Source organism: Erinaceus europaeus, chromosome 4, assembly GCF_950295315.1.
Source record: "Erinaceus europaeus chromosome 4, mEriEur2.1, whole genome shotgun sequence".
NCBI lineage: Eukaryota > Metazoa > Chordata > Mammalia > Eulipotyphla > Erinaceidae > Erinaceus > Erinaceus europaeus.
The window spans coordinates 94,918,076-94,934,740 of NC_080165.1; the positions used below are offsets into that span (position 1 = coordinate 94,918,076).

Below are 16,665 nucleotides of genomic sequence, written 5' to 3' on the forward strand. Positions count from 1 at the left end.
CTGCTGTTGAAATCTTTGTACATCCTTACCCACAGTCATTAGCTAACATTTTGCCACATTCCCTTTGTCACTCTTTATTATTCATTCTATTACCATTAATATTTGCAAGTAAGTCACAAGTATTTTGACTTTCAGTCCCTAAATGCTTCCAAGTGGATCTCTAAAAAAGTTGAGGCCTTTGAATCACACTGACCCCAAAAGAAATATGGCTTTCTGAACACAACTGGAGTTCCATGAGTGGGGAGGAGCACTGACAAGTGGATTTATTCAAAATGAAGCTTTGAACTTTTATTTTTGCCTATCTCAGTTCCAAATTGGTGGTAGAATGCACAGAGTAGCATGGTTGTGATTCTCTGACAGACGACTCTGTATCCATTTTCTAGTGCTACATGGCAAACCACTCCAAAACATTGTGACTCAGAACAATGATTTGCAGCCTAGGAGCTGGCGCAGTGAATGTCCTTGAACTCAAAAGCACGAGATCTTAAGTTCAGACCACAACTTTGCATGTGCCAGAGAGATTCTTGGGTTCTCTTTCTCTATCTATCTAATAAATTAACCAATCAAATTGATATTTTAAAAGCCAGTTTAAAAAAAACAGTGATTTCTGCTTTCTCATGATCTTATGGATGGGAATTGGAGTCATTTTGGAAGCTGCATTCCACTGGAAGTTGGGTTAGGCTGGCATGTCCAATTAGGCATCTTTCAAAATGCCTAGAACACTGTCTGGTGGCTGAGTGTCTGCTTTTTCACCAGGGCCTTGCTCCTGACATAAGGTCTCATCTTTCAAGGATGTCTCTTCATTCTCTAAGTGACCTCACTTTCTGTCAGGACAGCCTAGATGTCCCCAGTGAAAGGCTGCTTGGTTGCAAGGGGCCTGAAACACACCTATAGATAGCTGGGTGGGAACTGACACCCCAACACTCCCCCAGCAGTCAATTAGTCAAGTCAGATCACATGACCAACCCCAGTGGACTCTTTATTTGGACTCTTTATTTGGACTCTGAATTTGAAGGGAAGAATAGCTGCACACACAGGGAGATGCCACACTGTGAGTGGGCATCCTGGGGAGCTCCCCCACATCTCCCTGCCCAGACTCTTCAGAATGCAGAAGATGAAAGAGAGAAATGAGTTTATACCCCAGGGCTTACAAGATATCATGCAGGTACTGGGAGTATGGACCGACCAGTCAACGCCCATGTTCAGCGAGGAAGCAATTACAGAAGCCAGACCTTCTACCTTCTGCATCCCACAATGACCCTGGGTCCATGCTCCCAGAGGGATAGAGAATGGGAAAGCTATCGGGGGAGGGGGTGGGATATGGAGATTGGGCGGTGGGAATTGTATGGAGTTGTACCCCTCCTACCCTATGGTTTTGTTAATTAATCCTTTCTTAAATAAAAAATAAAAAAATAAAAAAAGATATCATGCAGGTCATCAGCACATAAAACCTAGGTGTTCTCTGGGGTCCTTTGCCTCACAGATAAATACAAGATCCCTGCACATGCACAGAGTCTCTGTGCAAGGACTCAGAAATTGATCAGTCAGGCCTCCAGAGAAGGAGAGACAGACAATGGGAAGCTGGGGAGCAAAGCTGGATGCAATTTATTTGATGCAATTTTGAGCTTTGTAACACGAACTGTCATCACTTGGTCAAAAGTATTTATTTTGTGATTGGCCTCATTCCATTCTCAAACTCAGGTCTGCAACCCTGTATTCAAGCTCATCCTCAGTACCCTGTGAGGTGATGCAGATTTGTTGTCTAACCTAAGTGCAACCGAATGGCAGCTGCTGGCACATGAAGAGATGACTGTAATGCCAAGGGAGGCAGAGGCACATCACAGACTCTAATGTCCTCGGGGACTGCAAGAAGTCATCCTGTTTTCCTTTTTTCTAAATACTTTATTTTATTAGCTAGTAGTGGTTTGCAAAATTATAAAGTTCACACCACACCCAACACCAGAGTTCTGTGTACACCCATTTTGATAACCACCATAGTTCCTGACCTGCATCGACATAATAGGAAAGGACATGTGTTGCCAAGGAGGTGGAGAAAAAGGAACTCAGGGCCAGGTGGTGGTGCACCCAGTTAAACGTACATATCACCAGGAGTAAAAACCCAGGTTCAAGCCCCCTCTCCCCCTGACTCCCCACCTACTGGGGTGGGAGATGCTTCACAAGTAGTGAAGCAGGTCTGAAGGTGTCTTTCTTTTTCCTCTGTCTACACTCAATTTCTCTCTATCCTATCAAAACAAAACTAGAAAGGAAAAAAATAGAAAATAGAAGCCAGGAGCAGTGGATTCAAAGTGCCAGCACCAAGCCCCATTGATAACCCTAGTGGAAAAAAAAAAAAAAGGAAGTACACTGTTGGGGAGGGAAGTTTACAAACAAGTGCAGTTCCTGTGGAAAATAATATAGAGACTTCTTAGACAAATAAAAATGGAAATGCCTTATGATCCAGAAATAGAACTCCTAAACATATACCTAAAGGATGTGAAAACACCAACTTGAGGGGTCATATGCACCCATAATGTCCACAGCTAAATTATTCACGATAGCCAATAAGTGATAGCAACCTAAATGTCTATGGACAGACTAATGGATAAAGAAACTGAAATATACACTCAATAGACTGATTTCAAAAGATAGCACAGTCTCTCAGGAGAGAGAGGCTCTTAAACTGGTACAGTTGTCCCCAAGGCAAATTGATCTGGGCCCCAAGAAAGCTATCCTTGTGGTGAAGATCCTATTTTCCCTATTCTGTGAGGCAGCCTTCTCTTGAGTCTAGCAGCCTCCCTCAGTGCCAGGTATCAGGTCACAGGAAGCTCTTGAGGTTTTCTGTCAGCTTGCTGAGGCATAGTGGCAGGTGGCTGAGGCAGAACACAGCCAGAAGTTGTGCTACAGGTGGGACACACAGGCCTGGGAAGACAAAGCAGAGGACAGTGTGATCTCCCAACTCTTCCTTCAGCAGGGAGGGCTGGTACAAGCCTTTCTGACCCTCCCCATGTCCCTCTCTCAGGCTGTGCTATTGGTGTCTCCCTCCCCAAGGCTGCTTCAGGAATGCTGGAAATGAAATAGTCTTACCCTGACCCTAACTCCAAAAACATAGCCTCCAGGGAGAAATTTCAGACCAAAGCAATTTCCCTGCCCATCTCTGCCAGAATCTGCCTGCCAGAGCAACAGAAGAGAATAGACTGAACTGAGAAAAGGAACCTAAATATCAAGGCCCTCACTCTCACCCCAGCATCTGATCCACCTCCCCTCCCTTCCAAACCTACCTTATTCTCATCTCCCTCACCCAGGCCACTGGGGGAGGGAGTCTTTGTGACCTTAAGCCTTACTCCTCCAGATCAGCCTTCTGCACACTGCCAGCTGCCCAAGTTCAGACCATCCTGAACAGCTGTCCTGTCCCTAAGGGCTGCTCCTCTTCTTAACATCCCTCCAAGGTAGTTATTGCACTCCAACACAGGCAGCTGGGAAGCTCTAGCCATGGTTGACTCTGGGGTAAAAAAGCCAACAACTGCAGACTGCCTCCTGTACTCCACCTCCTGGGATCCCCAGTTACATGGACTTGGCCAGATTTGAGGCTGAGAGGTACATGCAGTGCCCTTGTCAATGCCAAGATCCCCATGAACCAGGATCAGACCTGACTCACTTCATCTCCCCAGAGTCAGGCAAGGAAGGGACACACAGGAAACATGGGCTGAGGGACCTTTCTGTGTGCTTACAAGGAGCATGTGGCAGGAAAGCTGCCAGCCCCACCTACCCACCTACCCAATGCCCTGAGATCTGGCTCTCAGAAGCTGACAACAAAGAGGGCAGCAAAAGGCCAGGAGGCCATCTGGACACTGACTTCTGGCTCCAGCAGGGTGCGAGCCATGAATTTTCCATCAGCTTCTCTGTGAAACCCCATCCAGGTGGGCCACTATCTCAGTCTCCATTACAGTTTATCCCAGGCCCAACACTACAACTAAGTGATTGGGGGTGGGGGAAATGTAATTACTTAAAAATATGAGATAAGCAGCCAGGAAGGTGATACAGTAAATAAAGTCCTAGACTCTCAAGTATGAGGTCCTGAGTTCCATCCCCAGCATCATATGTGCCAGAATCATGCTCTGGTTCTCTCTCTCTCTCTACCCCTCCCAGTAAATATTTATTTTTGTGGCCAGGAGGTGGTGCACCTAGTAGAGAGAATATGTGATAGTACAAAAAGACCTGGGTTCAAGCTTCTGCAGGGGTAAGCTTCACAAGCAGTAAAGCAGTGATGTAAACGTCTCTCTCCTCTCAATTTCTGTTTCTATCCAAAAATATGTATTATTTTAAAAATAAAATTAAATAAATAATTTTTAATACATGATGAGGGGGCCAAGTGGTGGAGCACCCAAGTGAGCCCTGGGTTCAAGACTCTGGCCCCCACCTGCAGGGAGAATCACTACAAGCAATGAAACAGTACTATAGATCTCTCTCTCTTCCTCTCAATTTTTCTGTTTCTATCCAAAAGTAAATATTTTTAAAATAATAAATAAATAAATATTTTACAAATACATGATGAGGTGGTCATGGGATACAGTACCCAAGTGGGCCCACATGTTACATTGCACAAGGACCTGGGTTCAAGGCCCTGGTCCCCTCCTGCAGGGGGTACATTTCATGATTAGTGAAGCAGTCCTGCAGGAGTTTCTCTCTCTCGCTCTATCTCCCCCTTCCCTCTCAATCTCTCACTATCTTTATTCAGTAATAAATAATTTAAAGAGAGTTAAAATACAAATAATTTTAAAAATATATGTGATGAAATGGAAAAGAAGTCATGGAAAGCCAGAGCTCCAAAACTACCCCAAACTTCTCTCCCCTACTCCTTCACTCCTCTCCTGCTTTATCTGGGCCCCAAATTCCAAATTGTGTGGAGCAAGGTAGGCAGTTCTCCAGGAAGTGATGACTTAACCAGAATGACTGGGGGAGGAAATCCTTGCCCTGGGAACCCTAACCAAGAATACTACTGAGTTTTCCCAGAAGGCAAGCAGTATTCTATTAAAAGAAGCAGCCTGTTTCATAAAGAATCAGTTAACAAATATTATATAAGCACTGAGTGGTGATTTTTTTTTTTACCTCCACTCAGCACATCCTGTCCCATTTCTCTGTTCTTGGAGTCAGGCTGTTCTAGTGTTTGGGGCCCTTCTCTACCCTTTCTCCACTGCATGATGTTGAATAGCTCACTTACCCTCTCTGAGTGTCACCTGTGTGCTGTCAAGAACAGTGACTCTCTTCTCTCCGTCAAGAACTGCTGTCAGAAACAGATTCCACACCATTTTTTCACTTGTCTCCCATTCACTCCAGTCTTAATTTTATAATTAGTATCTATTGTACTCCCCGCCTCCTACTTATTTTAAATCTTGGGGTCTGTATGGGTTGGCAAGCAATGAAAAGTTGCAATGCCTCAGAAATGTATTACAACTAAGAGCACAACTACATGAATCAGAAATTCAGTTCTATCAGTCAACTGCCATGAGTCCTTGAACAAAGTATGTCTTCTTTTTTGTGCCTCAGTTTCCCAATGTGAAAATTCGAATGAATAATAGCTCTTACCACATAGAACAACAGAGAGAAAGAAATGTGTTAAACCACATAGGCTTTAGAACATGCTTGATGTACAATAAGCTCTGATAAAACCTCGGCCCTTGGCTTTGATTATATTGATTAGAAGAATGAGCACAAAAGAACACTCAGGAAAGCAAAGGTTAGTGAACAATGATTGGAAAAGGGCAACAGGTACCAGGGTTGTGGAGGAATAATATGGAGAAAAGGGGAGGGGAAGGCCAGGGGCAGAGACTGAGGAAGTAAGAGGATTTGGATGTTATGCAATATGAAATGAGAGGTTGGGTTTTAGAAGCTCAGCAAATATTTGCTGATTATGTATAAGATACATTCTTATTATTGGAATTTGATCATCTATTGGGTTATCAGAAAAGTCATGACATATTTTTCTATGCTTTTCTATTTTCCAACAATCCAGTAGCAAAGCAAACACATGAATAGAAAAACAGTTTGCTGTAAGAGTATAAGTAATCTCATAAGGTAGTGTATGATTAAATGGTAAACTGATAACATGGGTAGTTAAAGGGAGAATTCAGAGGAGAGAATAAAAACCCTTTATGAGGAAGAAATAGTTCCCTGAAGGTTATCTGGGAATTATTTCAATAAAAGCTAGAATGGGGGAGTCGGGCGGTAGCGCAACGTGTTAAGCGCACGTGGCACAAAGCGCAAGGACTGGGAGAAGGATCCTGGTTTGAGCCCCTGGTTCCCCACCTGCAGGGGGATCACTTCACAAGCAGTGAAGCAGGTCTGCAGGTGTCTATCTTTCTCTCCCCCTCTCTGTCTTCCCCTCCTCTCTCCATTTCTCTCTGTCCTATCTAACAACAAAGACATCAATAAAAACAATTAAAAAAAACAAGGGCAACAAAAAAGGGAAAATAAATATTTTTTTTTTAAAAAAAAAGCTAGAATGGATGTCTCTAGGCAAGTATAAGTAACAAATAGTATTGTACCCATGATTTACTGTGCTGTAAATCATTATACATTCAATAAAGTGATTTTTAGGGGGCCGAGTGGTTGCACAATACGTTAAACACATATAATACTAAGCACAAGGACCCATGCAAGGATCCAGGTTTGAGGCCCTGACTACCCACCTGCATGATGGTCACTTCACAAGCAGTAAAGCAGGTCTGCAGGTGTCTATCTTTCTCTCCCCTTCTCTATCTTCCCCCTCCTCTCTCAGCTTTCTCACTGTCCTACCCAACAACAGCAACAGCAACAACAAAATTTTAAAAAATTAAAATAAAGTTATATTTAAAAAGCAACAAATGATCGCTGTTACTCTTCCAGATGGTTGATGATGGGTATAGAAAGATGAAGATAATAATAGATAGATAAGATAAGATGAATAGAAGATTTGGGTTGGGAGCTGGATACAAATACAGATATAAATACAAAGAGAAATAATAAATACAACTGGGGTCCAGGTGGTGGTTCACCTGATAAAGCACATGTTACCATCTGCAAGGATCCAGGTTCAAGGCCCAGTTCACACCTACAGTAGGACGTTTCAGAAGTGGTAAAGCAATGCTGTGAGTGTCTCTCTCTCCATATATATATATATATTTAATTTTTAATATTTATTTTTCCCTTTTGTTGCCCTTGTTGTTTTATTGTTGTTGTTACTGATGTCATCATTGTTGGATAGGACAGAAAGAAATGGAGAGAGGAAGGGAAGATGGGGGGGGAGAAAGATACCTGCGGACCTACTTCACTGCCTGTGAGGCAATTCCACTGCAGCTAGGGAGCCGGGAGCTTGAACCAGGATCCTTATGCTGGTCCTTGTGCTTTGTTCAACATACACCTAACCCTCTGCGCTACCGCCCAACCCCCTCCCTCTCCCTTTCTATCCCCTCATCCATCTCAGTTTTTCTCTACTTATATACAAGTGGAAAAGGAAGGAAGGAAGGAAGGAAGAGTAAATATATATGCACAAAGAAGTATCTTTATTTTATAGTAATATAGCATCTATAGCCTACTTTTGTTGGGACTATGTGTAAGCCTGATAGAGCTTAGGGAGAACCACTCCCGTCCTTGGATGGAGGTCTGAGAAGATAACCTCTTGGTAAGTCTCTCTCAACCGAGGTGAGCATAAGGGGGTAAACTCAGACTTGGTTCTTTCCTTCTTGACTCTCAGGCCCACAGAAACCCCCAATACTTCTCTCCATTAACTACAGGCCACATGGCTGCAGATTCACTTATTCAAAGTCACCTTCTGATCACAGAAGAACACACCTTATCACACACTTCATCACACACCTCAGACCCCAGACAAGAGAAATTCCAAACTATATGGCCTTTTTGATATCCGTCTTCTCTCTGTCTCACCCTATGGGTTTAACCCCTATGCTTCTCTCAAATACCTTTGGATAATTAAGTTGTTTGCGTCATGGAGAATAACTGTCTTGTATCTCATCAATTCCTGTCATACCAGCCCCCTACCTTAGGGGCATGCTGACCGTTAAGAAACCTGTAATTTCTTACATATTTCAGTAATATTCCCTTCGTTTGTTTTTCTATTTAACTCATGTCCACCCTGCTAATAAACGAGTTCTGAGTTCTGAACATGCTGGAGAGTTCCCTGGTGTCTTACTTCGTGTCACCCCTGTCGTTAGCGAAAAAGAACCAGTCCATTACCTTTCCCCTGGAGATCACCCCGCCAGAGAGACACGACATACTTTGCCTCCACAATACACTGAAGATATATCAATCAGTCTATGCCTGATGACAGCCAGTACCTCCCTACCAGCACACATAGATCTACTTCCTTTTATGTGGTGTTTTGGATTTTTTTGTGTTGTTACTGTCCACAGTACTTGATTATTTATCAAGAGAAACTATCCCCTAACTCAAATATGCATGTCTCATATTTCAGAAACACAGATCAATAACAAATTTCTATGACAGATAAGTTTCTTACACTGCATAATCACCAGGGAATCAACTCAGTGACTAAGCATTTGACTATAAAAATCTCTACACTCTAAAAGATACCAGCCTCCCTCATTACCTCAAAGCCTTTCATGGAACTTCCATGGAATCTGTATGTCTTCTTTCCTACTTCAATTATATCAAATTCAGAGAAAGCCTCAACCCCCGGGGACACAATGAATGTTCCAACAATTTGAGTTTGCAGTGCTTGACCACTGTAGATTTTGTCAAAGTGTTGGAAGCCATTAAAGTCATCTCCTTAATACTGACTTACTTCCTTCAATATTCTACTCTGATTTTTTTCTAGATACATTCATACTGATGCATTGCTAGACATACCTTCATGATTTTTTTCATCCATTATTGAGCATTTAAATTACTTCTAGCTGCTCATGATCATAAATATCACTGCAGAGTCAGAAAAACAGCTCACCTGGACAGTGCACTTGCATTGCCATGCACACAACCCAGGTTGGAGGCCCTCACCTCCTTGTCTCCACATAACTGGAGGAAAGTTTGATGCTGTGATTTCTTTACCTCTCTCCCTGCATCTGTCTCTCTCTTTCCATATATGTATGTATATATCCACAGCAATGAAGCCCCAATAAAGGCAATAAATAAAATAAATATCACTGCAATTACACTATTGGTTGTACATCCTAGCAAGTACTTGCATGATACTCAAAAGATAGATTCCTAAAAATGATATTCTAGGATCAAAGGGAAAATCCACTTTTCACTTTTGTGTACCCTTCTTTGACTCTCTATTCTACTCCCCTCCTTCCTCCAGCACTAGGCCCTAGACAAAGCCAGGATCCAGGGCAGAGGAGGCAGGCTTAATTGACAGGGAATTCCAGTTTTCTATTTTTGTGCAATGAACTGCCTCAAATCTGAATTGACTTAAGAGCCAATTTTGGCTTAAAGCAATCATGTTGGTTGCTATATCTCATGATATTCCTGGTCAGGAATCTTGGCAAGGCTCAGCTGGGTGATTCTTCTGTGGAATCAACAGCAGTGACTCAGTAGGTGGCTGGGTGGGGCTGGAGGGTCTAACACTCTTCACTTCCAAGTCTGATGCCTTGATGATGACATCTGAGTGGCTGGGCCCACCTGAGTTCTTTCCATGTAGTCTTGAGGTTCTCCATTGTGATCTTTCCTGAGGGTAACCAGACTCTCTCAAAGAACTCATTCTCCAACAGACCTCTTAAATTCATTGCCACATCTGCCATATCCTGTGGTTAAAGCAATAAGTGACAGGTCAGAGTCAAGAAGAGGAGAAACACATACCCTTTTGAATGAAAGAGGCTGGAGAGAGGTGTGTGCAGGGAGAGTCAGAACTCACTTCCCATAGTGTGAATGGTCATTTGCTATGTGAGACCTATGGCATAGCTACTTCCTGTGGAATACAAGGTATATACACCATATACCTTCGTAAAAACTGAGCTGTTCTAAATTAGGAAGCACATTGGGCTCCAAGGGTTAGTAAGTTCTATATCCATGTATATGCCCTGTATGACAGATTAGGAAATGAAAGCTCAAAGAGATAAAGTGAGTTGCTCAACTTCCAAGGCTTTCTACTCAGAGGAATGTCTCATATGAGGGTCAGGTGGTGATACACTCTGTTGAGTGCACATATTACAATGCACAAGGACCTAGGTTCAAGCACTTAGTTCAAGCCCCACTTATAGGGGAGCAGCTTCACAAATGGTGAAGTAGGTCTACAGGTGTCTCTATTTCGCCCTTATTTATTTGTTTTTTTTTGTTTGTTTATTTATTTATTTATTTCCTCCAGGGTTATTGCTGGGGCTTGGTGCTTGCATTGTGAATCTACTGCTCCTGAAAGCCATTTTTTCAACTTTTTTGAGGAAATTGAGAAGGAAGGGGAAGACAGAGAAGGGGAGAGAAAGATAGACACCTGTAGACCTGCTTCACCGCCTGTGAAGCAACTCCCCTGCAGGTGGTGAGTCAGGAGCTCAAACCAGGATTCTTGTGAAGGTCTTTGCACTTCATGCTATATGCGCTTATCCCGGTGCACCACCATCCAGCCCCCTCTCCCTCCCTCTCTATCTTTTCCTTCCATTTCAGTTTCTCTCTATCTCTATCCAATAAATAAATTAAATAAATAAATTTTTTTAAATGTCTCATAAGTATTATTGATGAGTACAGGATCCTAAGTAAAATCTAATAGGATTGGTGATGTCTCTCAGATGCCACATGGCAAAGCATGAACTCAGGTTTGTGTCTTGGATTCCAGTTCCAGTAATCTGTCCTCTATGGTTTACAAGAGCCCAGAATCTGTTGATGGACCACCTGGCTGACAGTGTGTGTGTGTGTGTGTGTGTGTGTGTGTGTGTGTGTGTGTGTGTGTGTGTGTGTGTGTTTGCATCTGAGAAGCTTCTGATTGTTTCAATTCATTCATGAAAGTGGGACAGTGGGTGGCCAGAGAGGATTATTATCTATCAGACACCATCACTGAGAACCATCAAGAGGGACTAGATCCCCCTCTCTTCCATCCCCTCCTCTCTCTATTTCTCTCTGTGCTATGCAACAAAGATGACATCAAAAACAACAACAATAATAACTACAACAATAAAACAACAAGGGCAACAAAAGGGGATAAATAAATAAATAAATATTTTTTTAAAAGAGGGACTAGAATTAAAGCTTATCTACAAGTATTAGAAGAGATAACTTGTTCCTTCACTCCACCCCCCCACCCCATATACCAGCAATCGGTCCTCATTGCCCAACATTACACTGATTTAAGACCACATCTTTTCCCATAAATCACAACGTATATTTCTGAGGGTAGAGTCTAAATTCCAAGAATGATAATGATCCCTTGGTGGAAGCTCTCTTGTTAAGGGTCTTGGTTTGTTTTTTCAAAGAGCCTCACCAACAGACCCCACAGGTGTTGCACAGAGTGATAAGTTAAAACTCCTTATAGGAGGAGTCGGGTGGTAGCACAGCCGGTTAAGCACATGTGGCCTGGAGCACAAGGACCCGCTAAGGATCCTGGTTCGAGCCCCCAGCTCCCCAACTGCAGAGGAGTTGCTTCACAGATGGTGAAGCAGGTCTACAGGTGTCTATCTTTCTCTCCCCCTCTCTGTCTTCCCCTCCTCTCTCCATTTCTCTCTGTCGTATCTAACAACTACATCAATAACAACAATAATAATAACTACAACAACAATAAAAAAACAAGGGCAACAGAAGGGTAAATAAATAAATAACTCCTTATAGGATGACCATCCGTTCGAATGTCCTCAGAGGCCTTTGCTTCCAGGTCAGAGGCTGCAGGGTATGTGTGAATCAAGGGCTGGAACCCAAGTTCCACAGGGATCCTGGTGGAGCACATACCACCTGGGTGGGAGATTTATCAGAGGATTCTGGAATGATCTGACACCTGGCATGAACAGAGTGGAAACAATGGGAAAGCTTAATCAAAAACAGAGAGAAAGCTTTTGAACTAAAGATATGGAAGTGGAAGGAGCCCCTCAGGCCAGCAAGATGTCCCTATAAGAGGCAGAAGTGAGAGGCATAGGGACAAGTCTGCTCATGAAAGTTAGAGCAGAGAAGAATAAGGTTATAGCTTAATCCCAACACTCTGGACCCTTGAACAACACAGATTTGAACACACAGATCAAACCAAGGACTGAATGTAAGTTATACTTAGATATTAAATATATTTTTTATTTATTTTATTTCAATGAGAAAGAGATGCAAAAAGACCAGGGCACTGCTTAGCTTTCACTTAGGGTAGTGCTGGAAATTAAAACTGGGACTTCAGAACCACAGATATGAAAGTCTTAGTAACTCCCCAGCCCTATACTTAGATTTTTAAAAAATATTTATTCCCTTTTGTTGCCCTTGTTTTATTATTATAGTTATTCATGTCGTTGTTGTTGGACAGAGAGAAATAGAGAGAGGAGGGGAAGACAGAGAGGGGGAGAGAAAGACAGACACCTGAAGACCTGCTTCACCACCTGTGAAGCGACTCCCTTGCAGGTGGGGAGCCAGGGGGCTCAAACCAGGATCTTTAAGCCACTCCTTGCGCTTTGCGTCATGTGTGCTTAACCTGCTTCACTACCGCCTGACTCCCAGATTTTTTTCTTTTTATTGTGAAGGTCTGATCTCCTAACCCAGGCTTTGTTCAAATTTCATCAGGACTATGAAATTATCAGGATTGTGAAATTATCATTGCATATTTGGTTGCCAAAGTAACCCTTAGAATTTACTGTGTGGGGGCTGGGTGGTAGTGTACGGGGTTAAGCGCAGATGATGCAAAGCCCAAAGACCCGTGTATGGACCCCAGCTTCAGCCCCCAGCTTCCCACTTGAAGGGGGGGTCACTTCGCAAGCAGTGAAGCAGGTCTGCAGGTGTCTATCTTTCTCTCCCCATCTCTGTCTTCTCCTCTTCTCTTGATTTCCCTCTATCCTATCCAACAACAATGACAGCAATAGCAACAATAATAATTACACCAATGATAAACAACAAGGGCAACAAAAGAGGGAAAATAGCCTCTAGGAGCAGTGGATTCATCAAGTCCCAGTCATCAAGTCCCAGCCATAATAACCCTAGAGGCAAAATCAAATGTTTAAAAAATAAAAAAATAAAAAATAAAATTTTTTTAAAAACTTTTTGTGCGCACATATCTTGAATCAACAAGAAAATAGCCAGTCCGGTGCCAGCTGCCACCTGGTGGTGATGTTTATAAGGACAACCTCAGAAAAAACAAGTCTAGTTTTGTTATTGCCACAGTGATAATGATGATTATGTAACATCTATTGAGCTTGCACAATGTTTAGAATACATTACTTGACTTAATTTTTTTTTGTCATTTCTATGGCTTCACTGTTCTAGGCAGACTTTGAGAGAGAGAGGGAGAAACTGTAGCACTAAAGCTTTCCCCAATGACTTGAAGGCCAAGCTTGAATGTGGATCGGTTACATGGCAAGGCAGGTGCACTATCTAGAGCTATTTGCCAACCCACTTACTTGTTGGAATAATCTTTCACAGTAGGTGTTCATCTCCTACTTAACAAGAAATCCAAACGTCAGAGTGATGGAGATAGTACAATAGTTATGCAAAAGAGATTCTCATGCCTGAGACTTCAAAGTCCTAGGTAAAAACCAGAGCTAAGCAGTGATCTGGCAATAGAAAATATATAAGTAAAAAGGCATGTAATTTTTTAGAAGGGTGCCCAGACTATTAAATGGGGAAAGGAAAGTCTCTTCAACAAATGATTGAGTTGAAACATGCAGAAGAATGAAAGAGAACCACTATATTTCCCAAAACACAAAAGTAAATTCCAAATGGATCAAGGACTTGGATTTTAGACCAGAAAGTATCAAATACTTAGAGGAAAATATTGGCAGAGCTCTTTTCCATCTAAATTTTAATGATACTAATCCAATTACAAAGAAGACTAAATTAAAAAAATAAAACAATGGGACTACATCAAATTAAAAAGCTTCTGCACAACAAAAGATACTACCACCCAAACAAAGAAACCCCTCACAGAATGGGATACCTTTACATTCCATGCATTAGATATGAGGCTAATAACCAAAATATATAAAGAGCAAACTAAACTCAACAACAAGAAAACTAATGACCCCATCCAAAACTAGAGAGAGGATGTGAACAGAATATTCACTACAGAAAAGATACAAAAGGCCAACAAACATATGAGAAAATACTCCAAGTCTTTGCTTGTCAGAGAAATGCAAATAAAGACAACAATGAAATACCACTTCACTCCTGTGAGAATGTCATACATCAGAAAAGGTAGCAGCAACAAATGCTAGAGAGGTTGTGGGGACAAAGGAAACTTCCTGCATGCTGGTGGGAATGTAAATTAGTCCAACCCCTGTGGAGAACTCTCAGAAGGCTAGAAGTGGACCTACCCTATGACCCTGCAATCCCTCTCCTGAGAATATATCCTAAGGAACGAAAGATACCCATCCAAAAAGATTTGTGTATACCTATGCTCATAACAGCACAATTTGTAATAGCCAAAACCTGGAAGCAACCCAGGTGTCCAATAAAAGATTAGTGGCTGAGAAAGTTGTGATATATATACACACAATGGAATACCACATTCACCTTCTTCACCTCATCTTGGATGGAGCTTGAAGGAATAATGTTAAGTGAGATAAGTCAGAAACAGAAGGATGAATATGGGATGATCTCACTCATAGGCTGAAGTTGAAAAACAAGATCAGGCAACAAATGTTGGAGATGCTGTGGGGACAGAGGAACCCTTCTACACTGCTGGTGGGAATGTAAATTGGTCCAGCCTCTCTGGACAACAGTCTGGAGAACTCTTACAAGGTTAGACATAGACCTTCCATATGACCCAGTAATTCCTCTCCTGGGGATATACCCCAAGGATTCCATAATGCCCAACCAAAAAGATGTGTGTACATCTATGTTCATAGCAGCACAATTCATAATAGCTAAAACCTGGAAGGAACCCAGGTGCCCAACAGCAGATGAGTGGCTGAGAAAGCTGTGGTACATATACACAATGGAATACTATGCAGCTATTAAGAACAATGAGCCCACCTTATCTGACCCATCTTGGACAGAGCTCGAAGGAATTATGTTAAGTGAGCTAAGTCAGAAAGATAAAGATGAATATGGGATGTCCCCACTCATCAACAGAAGTTGAGAAAGAAGAACAGAAAGGGAAACTAAAAGCAGGATCTGATTAAATTGAGAGCAGGGCACCAATGTAAAAACACTGTGGTGGAAGGGAGGGTGGCCCTTGGGCTTCCCGGCATGGTGGAGGGTGGGGGTGCGGGGTTGTGTGGTGGGGATGGGACACAGTCTTTTGGTGGTGGGAGTGGTGTTTATGTACAATTCTATTTAAGTGTAAACACTATATAAACCACTAATTAATATGAGAGGCAAAAAACTGATGATATGTCTAGAACTTCAAAACACAGACTGAGTCTTTTTAATACATAGACTGTCTTTGATATGTTCTCTCCCAAAAGCCTAGACCAGGGAGAACAGATGCAACCGACAGAACAGCTATATGCAAGATGCTGGGTACTATACCCCAAACCCTATCAAAGGGACTTTCCAAAGTTAACCCTATCACCAAATAATGTGATGATAACAATAACTATCCATTGTCTTCTTGAACCCTAAGACAACAGGAACCTCACATTTCCACTATAGAGCCTATATTTTCCCCAGTCCTGGAACCTTAGGGTGAGGCCCACTTTTCTGCATGCTGCTCTCAATTCAAATCAAATAATATTGCATCCGCGGATCGCAACCTAATCAACGCAACGAGTGCCACCCAGAATGCTGCACTTCAGACTGTGACCAGAGATTTCAGGTGTGGAATGACAGCTTCATCACTTGGGTGAGACCTTTCCTTTCATAGTATTCTATAATGCCATTCCAGGTGTTCCACTCCCCAATAAAGTCCCCAAACCTAGATATAGTCCAGGTCCCCTTAGATAGAGCATAGGTTCACCCGTGCCCATAAACTAGGGGAAAAATATATACCTGAAAGCAGAAGTACACAAGAGCATGCAGGGAATACCCCCAACACTTCATCTGCACTATTACAGTCTTTAGGTCCATGATTGTTCAACAATTTGTTTGGCTGTGTATGTTAACTCTCTTTTCAGCCACCAGGTTCCGGATGCTGACCAGACTTCCCTGGATAGACGACCCCATCAACGTGTACTGGAGTGCCACTTCCTCAGAGCCCCACCCTACTAGGGAAAGAGAGAGACAGACTGAGAGTATGGATCGACCAGTCAACACCCATGTTCAGCAGGGAAGCAATTACAGAAGCCAGACCTTCCACCCTCTGCAACCCACAATGACCCTGGATCCATAATCCCAGAGAGATAGAGAATGGGAAGGCTATCAGGGGAGGGGGTGGGATGTGGAGATCAGGTTATGGGAACTGTGAGGAATTGTACCCCTCTCATTCTATGGTTTTGTTAATGTCTCCTTTCTTAAATAAATTAAAAAAAAAAAGATCAGAAGGGAAAACACAAAGCAGAATGTGGACTAGAGTAGGTATATTCCACCAAAGTAAAAGACTCTGGGGTCTGGGGGGTGGGTCAGGTGCTGGAACTTAATGGCAGAGGAGGACCTAGTGGGGGTTGTATT

General features: G+C 42.5%; 1 long non-coding RNA gene across 1 annotated transcript in view; it reads right to left on the minus strand.

Moving 5' to 3' along the window:
- Positions 1-1,649: 1,649 nt before the first annotated feature.
- Positions 1,650-16,665, minus strand: part of LOC132538118 (uncharacterized) — a 138,698-nt gene continuing 123,682 nt past the window's right edge. Inside the window, exon 2 of the long non-coding RNA XR_009549524.1 lies at positions 1,650-2,238. This is a non-coding gene — a long non-coding RNA (uncharacterized LOC132538118). The remainder of the gene's footprint in view (positions 2,239-16,665) is intronic.